At 44.8% G+C, this 10,473-nt stretch overlaps 1 protein-coding gene across 5 annotated transcripts in view; it reads left to right on the top strand.

The window, feature by feature from the left end:
- Positions 1-10,379: 10,379 nt before the first annotated feature.
- Positions 10,380-10,473, top strand: part of tlk2 (tousled-like kinase 2) — a 153,131-nt gene continuing 153,037 nt past the window's right edge. For 3 of the 5 annotated variants that reach the window (XM_041173335.1, XM_041173337.1, XM_041173338.1), the window contains exon 1: positions 10,380-10,462. The gene's annotated coding sequence lies outside the window, so the exon portion shown is untranslated. The remainder of the gene's footprint in view (positions 10,463-10,473) is intronic. The other 2 variants (XM_041173336.1, XM_041173339.1) reach the window with 1 other exon arrangement.

The following is a 10,473-nucleotide window of genomic DNA, read 5'->3' on the forward strand; positions in this document are numbered from 1 at the left end:
CCATGTGCAGAATTTTCTGCCTACCGGGCGGGCGGGCCTGACCCGATCTCCGGCGGGTGGGGAGCTGATCCCTAACGGAGAAGCGGGCCCAGCCGCCATTTTAAGTGGGTGGGCCAATTAAGGCCGGCCCAGCGTGACACCCGGTGCGCGCCCTGTGTGGGCAGGGGGGGATTCCCCAAATGCGAGAGTGCTCTATTTCGCACATGCACACGAAAGAGCACATATCTCCCTGAGGCTAAGTGCCGCCTCAGGGAGATGGATGACACTTGTTCAAACATTTAAAATAGAAAAATAAAAAAATCCTTAACATGTCCCCCTCATGTGATAATGTCATATGAGATGGGATATGTTAATAACTATCACAGAAACTTTATTAAAGTTTTTTAAACCCTACATGAAACTTCACCCCGCCGCTGGATGAGGTTTCACGTTTTCTCTATTTGCCACCGGGGCTCCTGGCCTGTCCACCAGCCTTAATGTTGGACGGGCAGGTCCTTTAATTGTTTAAATTATCCTGTCAATGGCCTGAATTGGCCACTGACAGGTTGGCAGGCCCGCAGCTGCATTCGCTGTGCCCCCGCCTTCCTGAAAATTTAAATGGGGCGGGGCGACATCAGGAGTTCCCTCCGACCTCATCCCGCGTCATTTTAGCGTGTCAGCGAGCAGGCCCTGCCCCTTGCTCGCCAACGGCAAAGTCCAGCCCCGTGTCTCTCTTTCATGCTGCAGCAGGACCACGTCAGGATCATGGATCCTGGTGACCTAGCTGTATTCCATGATGGCCTTCAGAGTCTGTAGAGGGCTGAGGGGAGAGCGGCTGAGGCTCTTGGATGCACAAAGGCAGGAGCAGCAACCTCATGAAGAAGGGGCAGCAGGGGCACCCACACACACTGCCCTGGAGCGACAGCGAGCCATGGTTGGTTGGCGCCTGGCGACACCCAGGGTATATAAACCCTGGCAGGTCTGCCATTCCTGCAGATGACTGAGAACCAGTGTTCCCACCGATGAATGTGCATGTCTATGGAGCTGGTGGCTCACATCTGCCACTTACTGCAGGACTTGGCACTAAGGGGACATGGAGGGCATCCACTGCCAGTGGCTGTGAAAGTGACCGTGGTGCTCAATTTCTATGCCAGTGGCTCCTTTCAGGGCTCCACAGGTGACCTCTGTGGGATCTCACAATCCGCCACCCACAAATGCATCCATGAGGTCACGGATGCCATCTTCTCCATGGCAACAACTTTGTGCATTTCGCCCAGGACCGGGACAGCCAGGATACAAGGGCCATTGGATTCACCCTGATCTCAGGATTCCCACAGGTACAGGATGCGATTGAATGCACTCATGTGGCACTCAGGTTTCCATTGCTACACTCGGTGGACTTCATTAACTACAAGGGCTTCCACTCATTGAATGTGCAGCTGGTATGCGACCATCAGAAACGTATCCTGCAGGTATGCGCACGATTTCCAGGGAGTGTGCATGACGCCAACATCCTGAGTCACTCCCAGATCCCTGCAGTCTTTCAGGGTCCATAGAGGCTGCAGGGTTGGCTCCTTGGGGACAAGGGCTTTCCTCAGAGGCCGTGGCTGTAGACACCCATGCAGCAGCCTCAGACTGCAGCAGAGCGACACTATAATGAGGCTCACGCAGCAGTTCACAACTTGGTTGGGCAGACCATCGGGATGCTGAAAATGCAGTTCTAGTGCCTGAACCAGTCTGGTGGAGCCTGTGTGCCAGTTTCTCCTGCATGGATAGAAATGGGGAGAGTGTATCAGGACGCCTGCCGGGCCAGATGATAAGTATGGCTGGTCTGTGTGGGTGGTGAGTGGTCCCATGGATGGGATGAGGACGATGATGGTGTGTGTGAAAGAGTGAATGGTGATGTCTCTTGCACTGGCAGTGAGTGAGGGCCCTGTGGATGTGTGATGGGTTTGTGAGTGTGAGAGTTGTGAGTGATGAAAAGTGACTTACCTGGTGGAACGGAGGAGATCATTCATCTTTTTGCAGCATTGGGTGGTTGTCCTCTGCAGGGCGTTTGTGCTGACCAGCGCTGCTACCGCCTCCCAAACTAAGATGGTGACTTTGCCACCCATCCTACGGCCAGAGCTGGGGTACAGCACACCCCGGCGGGCCTTCACGGCATCCAGCAGTCACTCGAGGGACCTGTCGTTGAAGGGGGGGGGTGCATTCTTTGCTCTTTTGCTGGCTATGCCTCCTGGGCAGCAGTGGTGAGCTGGTGGCGATGAGCGCTGTGCTGGCGGCTGCCTTTTAAAGATGGTGGCCAGCATGATGCAACAGCGGGGTGATGGCAGGTGGGCGAATGAGAGTGCACTCGCCATGGAAACGGCGTGTTTCGCGGGAGTGAATAAATAATGAGGCGGGCTGGGGATGATACGACGTGAAAACCCACCATTTTCATCAACGGGTAGGACTTCATTTTAATTGCCCACCACCACTTAGTACAATTCTGGGAAAATTCCACCCATTAACTTTGAGTGTCAGCTTGGCTTGCTGATCATTTGCCTCCACATTAGAAAGTTGTGGGTTCACGCTGCACTCCAGGACTTGAGGACATGATCTAGGCTGACACTTCAGTGTAACATTGAGGGAGCAATGCGCTGACAGACGTGCTGCCTTTTGCATAGAAACAGCACAGGGGGAGGCCATTCAGCCCATCAAGCCTGTCAAGTCAGTTGCCCTTTCCCTGTAACCCTGCAAATTTTTCCCCTTCAGGTCTTACCCAGTTCGCTTTTGAAAGCTACAATTGATGCTGCCTCCAGCACACTGTCAGGCATTACATTCCAGATGCTAACCACTCACGTAAAAAAGATTTTCCTTGTATCACCTTTGGTTCTTTTGCCGATCTCTTTAAATTTCTCCTCTGGTTTTCGACCCTTCCACCAATGGAAAGTTTCTCTCTCTCCACTCTCTCTAGATCCGTCATGATTTTGAACGTCTCTATCAAAGATCCTCTCAATCTTCTTTTCTCTAAGGAGAACAACTTCAGCATCTCCAATCTATCCTCATAACTGAATTCCCTCATCCTTGGAACCATTCACATACACCTTTTCTGCACCCTCTCTGAAGCCTTCACATCCTTCATAAAGTGTGCTGCCCAGAATTGTACACAATACTGCAGCTGAGGCCAAACCAGTGTTTAAGATGTTACATCGGAACTGAACAATGGTTAAGATGTTAAACTGAGATCCTGCCTACTTGTTCAAGTAGATGCAAAAGATTATATGGCTCTATTTGAAGAAAACCAGGGGAGGCCTCTTAGTTGTATTGACTTGAATTTATTCTTCAGCCACAAATCGGACTAACTAGGCAAAGGTCTCGCTTAACGTATGTGGGAACAACTGACTACAGCGACTATATTTCAGTAAAAAAACATTGGTTGTGTGGTGCATAGGGATGTCCTGAGGTTGTGTCTTGTCTAAAGGCAAGTTCTTTCTTCATCTTTCTTGGTGTGATTGTTTTACCATTTATTATCAGTTTCCTATTTACAGTGAGACTAAACACCTCCACTTGGAAACAGGCCCATATGTTCTGGTTGCTATGGAGAAGAAATTGAAACAGAAACCTATTGAAATATCAAGTGACTTTTTCACACCTTTATACTGTGCCTTACAGAAAAGGGATGGCTGTTTTTTGAGACGTGGAGAGAGACAAAACTGCTACTGCTGTGGAGAAGCAGAAGGAATGCTTTATGTTAACAACCAAGCAGAATGCTAGTGAGAGTTTGTTTTCTTTCAAAAGGAAGGTGACAGAACAGATGGGACTCTTGGAGATTTGAAGAACAAGGTGTCACCGAGGTGGGCCAAGCTGGTGAAAATTGGATCTGGATAACTCGGATTTAGTGAAACGATTTTTGAGGGATGCTGGAAGTTTTGACTTAGCGTGGCAGGGAGAAGTGAACCTGCTGGAGAGCTGGGAGTGATGGAGGGACGGTTCATGTAATGCTTTATATCTGACAGAAGTGCGGTGCTCAGCCAAAGAAATTGTAAGGCATATCTCAATTGCATTAGTTAATTGATGCGAAAATACCTTTTCTTTAGTTCAGTCTATTAGTTGCTAGTTAAGTAAAGTTTGGTCTATGTTAGTTTTAGTTTGTTTTTTACAGTAAAAGTCTTAAAATGTGAAATCTTGTCCTTCAGTTCTTTCCACCGATTGCTGGGAAATTCATCTCCTTTTAAAAGTTATTGGTCTTTACAATAGCACCTTTAATGATGCAAAACTTTCCAAGACCTTTCACTGGAGTGTAATCAGATAAAATCTGACACCAAGTCAAAGAAGGAGATATTAGGACAGGTGGCCAAATGCTTGGTCAAAGAGACAAATTTGAAGGAGGCTCTTCTGGGGGAAGAGAGTGGCATAGAGATGGAAAGGTATAAAGAGGGGATTCCAGAGCTTGTGGCTGAAGGCACAGTTGCCAATAGTAGGTGAAGGAAGTGGGGAATGCAGGGGAGGCAAGAATTGGAAGAATGTAGAGTTCTCAGAGCGTGTAGGGCTGGACGAGATTTCAGAGATAGGGAGGATAAGGGTATGGAGGAATTTGAACACAAGGATCCAAATTTTAAAATCATTTCATTGGTGAAGCAAAAGAGGAACGCACTCACAAGGAGTGTCAGTTTCCCAACTGTTACTTCAGTGCTGTGACCTGCATTGTACCTGTGCTCCCTTCAAATTTCTCTCCTCACTGGCAGCAAGTGAATTTCTTATTAATACTTATAGATTTGGCAGTTTCAGAATTTATAAACTGCACAGAATTCATATTGCAGCTCATCCTCGCAACACCATATCCATGCAAGTCCTAGATTCCTTTGTATCCTCTGCATCACAAGCAATAATATTTTAACAGGCAATTATATAACTTAGAGACAAGAGTGCTATATTGTGCCAAGTGTAACACTTAATAGAAATTGATGCCAAAACCAGTTACAGTGCTGCTTCTATTGTAGTGGTGCTTGCTTATATTAACCGAACCAACTTACAAAGCCACATAGTTTTTGTTCATGGTCCCCATGTATTTTAGGAAAAGAAAGAAGTTACATTTATACAGTGACTTTCCTGAATCTCAGACTGCCCTGACATGTTTTCCAGCAAATGAAGTATTGTTGAAATTATAAAGTTGTTAGAAGTGCAGCAGCTAATTTTGCACACATGGCTCCCAAAAGCAACGGGATAACTTAAGTTTTTAGTGATTTGGTTGAGCAATAAATGTTACCCTGGACAATGGGAGAAATCCTTTCTCTTCTCTCAGGTAGTGCTATGGGACCTTTTACACCCACTTGAGAGGCACTCAAGGTTCATTATGGGCTCAAATCTCTGGGGGAGGTCTTGAACCCACATCCTCTGACTCAGAAGCAAGACTAACACTGTATAAGAATTGTTGCAAACAATTTAGTCAATTATGTACATACAGTTTTGCAACGTGACATCGCATTTTTGTTCATGCCCCTCTGATAAATTCTGCACAGAGAAATTGGAGGCAGCTCTGGGAAATTTACTTAATTTTGTTCTCCATGAGTAAAATTTTATTTATTTTAAATAAAATCACAATAAGAAATATTTAGCAATGGAAACTTAAAGCTGGTATCTATCCCAGAATATAAAACATCATCACTAAACATGCCGTGGTACGCTTTTCTAATTAAACTCTCTATTCCAATTGGTGTGGATACACAGCTCTTTGAAAGTGGGTGTGCAGGTAGAAAGGACCTTAAAAATGCAAACTGGATTCTTGTTTTTATGGGACCATTGAATATCAAAGCAAAAAAAAATTGTACAAGGCATTGATTACACCACATGTTTATTTCTAGGCACCTCATTAGAGGAGAGCTATTAAAGCCATGGAAATGGTACAATACTAAGAAATTAGATTATGAAGAAAAGCCCCGAAAGATTTTTTCCCCACTAGAATAGAGAGTGTTATAATCCTTTGTGTGAAACCTATTCCTCCCAGCCAGTTAGTGATCTTAATCATTCCATGATTAGATACCATTGGAAGAACTGTGTTCAGTTTTGGGCCCCATAACCCTAGGGGGGGTATATTGGCCTTGGATAGAATGCAGTGCAGATTCACCAGAATGGCACTGGGGCTAAAAGATTATATTATTAGGACTAGTTGCATAGATATAGCTTGTAATCCCTTGAGTATAGAAATTGAGGGATGATCTGATTGAGGTGTCTAAAATGTTCAAAGAATTGGACAGGGTAGATATGGAGAAACTATTCCCTCTGGTGGGTGTATCAAGAACATGGAGGCTTCAGGGCATAATCTTATATTTAGGGTTGGCCATTCAGGGGTGAAATCAGGAAGCATTTTTTCACACAAAGGGTGGAAAAGGCTATGGGTGCTAGGACAGTTGGAGCTTTCAAAACTGGGATTGACAGATTTTGTTTGGTAAGAGTTTGAAGGGAAATGGAGCTTAGGTGGGTGGATGGAATTGAAGTATATGAACCATGATGTAATTGAATGGTGGGGCAGGTGCAATGGGTTGAATGGCCTTCTCTTGTTCCTATGACAATTGTATGATCTATTCACCAGCCCAGTGAGAACAATGCTTCAGTGCCATTTACAGGGGCAATTATGCTCTTTGTTACCACCGTTCTCTGTTAATATTGTCTTTACCAATAATTCAAAAATATTTTAGAAAGATTGTCAATAGCAACCCACCCCCCCCCCCCCCCCCCCCCGCCCCCCCGACTGACTATGGCACTCACCATATCCAGAGGTGAGAGATTTTAGGAAAGAATCACAGTATCCAAGTCACAATGACAATATTTATCTTCTGACAAGTAGCCGGGTTTAAGTAGAATACAACAGGGTCTGTAGAGGATCTTCAACTGAAACATTTATATTGATACACTACTAGATGCTAAGTCTGTGTTAGACTAAATTGTTGACCAGTTGAAAAGTGTGAATTCGAGCCCCGTATACTTCCCATGGAGCTTTAGGCTTTTTTCACTTCTTGAATATCTGACAGACTTTGACCAGAAAGTCCAATTAGTTCATTTCTAGTGGGATAGATTCTCAAGTTCCAAGGAATCCAATGGTTATGTATTATGCTGGAACTAGCTCTAAGTTCCAAGAATTTAGTCAACTGGTGAATCTCTAGTTTCGCAAAGGGAACCAAGACTTGTAGTATTTAAGTTAAACAGGATGAGAGAATGGAGCAGGGTGGGGTTGGGTGGGAGGAACAATTGGACTCTGGGATGGAATGGGGAGGGGAAACTACTGCAATGAATATCTACAACAGACCTTAAATTTGTAAGTCACTAATGACTATGGCAGTTTACCATCCCTTCCTCTCCCCATCATCTCCACATGCTTCAAGAAGGTTGGCCCTGACAACTCCCTTCACTATCTCTTAGCAGATTGGACTTTGGTTTAACATCCCATCTGAAGGACGGCACTTCTGACAAAGCAGCAGTCCCTCAGTGTTGCACTGAGATGGCAATCTGAACCCAAAGCTCAAACTTTGAATTGGATTTTGAAACCATGACTGTCTCATGTGGAGATGAGAGTGCTATTGCTGAGCCAAGCTGACACATAGGAAAGATGTGATGATGAATTAAAACAATAATTAATATTTTACGGTTCAGGATGAATTAAACAGTTCACTTTCACCTTAGCTACTTGAGAATTAGTTACTTAGTAACTTGTGATTCCATCTTTCAGGTTAGATGTTAAAGGAGTTGATGTCTTTCTCAGTGGACTAGCTCACAAAATTGCCAGGAAAGTTCTTTCTGATATCCTGGCCAACAATTAGCCTAAACCAATATCACTAAAACAGACTATCATCGTGGTCACTTATCTCATTGCTGTTTGTGGGAAGTGCTTTGGCCATGAGCTCATGAAACATACTATATAAATGCAAATTATTTCTTTCTTTCTGAATTACTAATTCATTGTCAGCAGCAAAGTCTCAAGTTGTTGAGACTTTCACAAATGAGTAATCGGCACATGTGCATCTATGTTACTGCTGTGCAATATGTTTTATATTCAATTTTACTGCTGTCTCCGTATGAAACATTAATAAACCCCACAATAATGCTGTGCTCTCCGAACATGGGATAATCATGTAAGTTTCCTAACTTTTTACCAATTCCAAAATCAAAAAGCTGATGGGGCAGTTTGGAGTTGGGACGAAAATAGGGCTGCAATCAAGGTTCGACTTGTGTTTTCTGAGTTGATGATGAAAATTCATTGAAGATGATAATATCCAATGCTTTCACATCATTAGACACAAAACTAAATGAAGAAGCAAAAAATCTGTGTTTGGTGTACATTTTAGAAAGTTCCACTGGAAACCCAGTCCATCCAATTCAAAGCTGGACTGGAGCCATTTGGGCTTTGTACTGTTGTTATCTTCTAAAGGTAGTTAGGGATGGGCAACAAATGCTGGCCAAGCCAGTGACGCTCACATCCCGTGAAAGAATAAAAAGAGCACCATTGGATCACGGCTGTTTTTTTCCTGAAATCACTTTGTTGGTGAAACATTCATTAAGTCCAAGTGCTGTCTGCCACTAAGAGCACAGCACAGCTACAGTCACAAAAGTGAACAAGGATCGGGATTAATCAAGCTTCAGAACTGGTGTTTGTTCATGATAAAAATCCAATGAAAACCACTACAGCCAACACCCCTACACGCTAAGGGTGAGACGTTAAATTGAAGACCTAACTGTTCTCTCAGACAGACATAAACATCCCATAGCATTCTTTTGACGATTAGGGTGGTTCTGGGCAATATTTATCCATTCACCAACATCACTAAAATAAATGGTCTAGTCTTTGTGACATTTATGTTTGTGGGACCCTTACGTGCAAATAGGCAGTTGCCAACCCACACTCCAAGAGTGACTATATTTCCCCAAAAAATAGGTTGCCAACTGTGATTAAATGTATTCCTGGAGGTTTTATCACATGACTTTGCCCCTACACTCCAGCCATTCATTGGCCAACACATCCATCCTTGTGACATACTGCCTTCCTACGCCAATTGGAAAGCAATTGGATGATGCTTGACTGTAGGCTAGTATTTTTCCCCATTTTCAATATTTTTAGAACTGGTAAAGAGAAATATTCAAATAAAATTTTTTAAAGTATATTTTTTAATGTCCATATGATTTTTCTCCAGGATTGCACACAGCAGTGCCCTGGAAATTGATATAAATACAAAATACTGGGATGCTGGAGATCAGAAATAAAAAGGGAACGTGCTGGGAAGAACTGAGCAGGTCTGACATCATTTTGGAGAGAGAAACAGAGTTAACTTTTCGAGTCCAATCTGACTCTTCTTGAAATGTTAACTCTGTTTCTCTCTCCACAGATGCTGCCAAACCTGCTGAGTTTTTTTCCAGCACTTTCTGTATTTACTCCTGGAGACTGATCTTCAATTCTTGGGGACATCAGGCCAATCCTGGTTGGCAACCTTAATATCCTGAGGTTGTGAAAGGTGCTTTTTAAATTCGAGTCTTTCGTTCATTTCAATTAGCAAATATAGGTGGGGAAACCTCTATTAAGAAAGAGGTTTTTAGTGTTTGGCATTTAGACAAGAGGATGTTTGAAAAAAAAGTTGTGCGGAACTGACAAACCCTGTCACCAGAAGCTTGGGGTAAAAACAAAGTGCTGGAAAAGATCAGCAGGTCTGGCGGCATCTGTGGAGAGAGAAGCGGAGTTAACGTTTTGCGACAATATGGCTCTGTTGGAAGCCAAAGATGAGTCTTTGCGGACTTGAAACGTGAACTCCGTGGAGAGATAAGAGTCCAAAATGACCCTTCAGTTCCGGAGAATTATTACCATTGGACTTCTCTCTCCACAGACGCTGCCAGACCTGCTGAGCATTTCCAGCACTTTCTGGTTTTTATGTCAGATCTCCAGCATCTGCAGTGTTCTGCTTTGACCAGAAGCTTGGGATTCCTTTCCCTTTGTGCAGCTGCATTCTTGGTGTGGAATTTGATGCTGGTCGTGTACCCCACCCCAATACCAGAGATACAAGTGGAAGATGCTCACTTCCCTGGCGGCGGTGGAAATAAATTGCAATAAGTTTTAATTTGGCACCCAGGGGGATTAGGGTTTGGGTTGAGGAGAGTCAGGGAGGAGGAGGAGGAGGGGGCTCCATGCTGTAATCTCGCGAGAGGACACTCTGCTTTATTGTTGATTAACTTTTAATCGCGCGGCGGGCCCTCTCCCCCCCCAAACAGGGACATCCCCGCTTTAAGAGACATTCACCGCCGGCCTCTGGGGCTGCTTTCCAGTGCCCATGTCGCGCTGCTCAGGCCGCCGCCAGGCCCCGTGATACTCTCTCTCTCCCCCCCCACCCCCCACCCTGGGCTCTCGCTGACTGATTGACTGACCGCAGTCTCCCCCCCCCCCGCCCCCAATCACGGGCCCAACTCCGGTCACAGGCCAAGCCGTCGCCTTGTGAGGGATCCGCCGGCTGGGCAGCAGCAGCAGGTAAGCGGGCG

This window comes from Carcharodon carcharias, chromosome 23 (assembly GCF_017639515.1).
Source record: "Carcharodon carcharias isolate sCarCar2 chromosome 23, sCarCar2.pri, whole genome shotgun sequence".
Lineage (NCBI taxonomy): Eukaryota > Metazoa > Chordata > Chondrichthyes > Lamniformes > Lamnidae > Carcharodon > Carcharodon carcharias.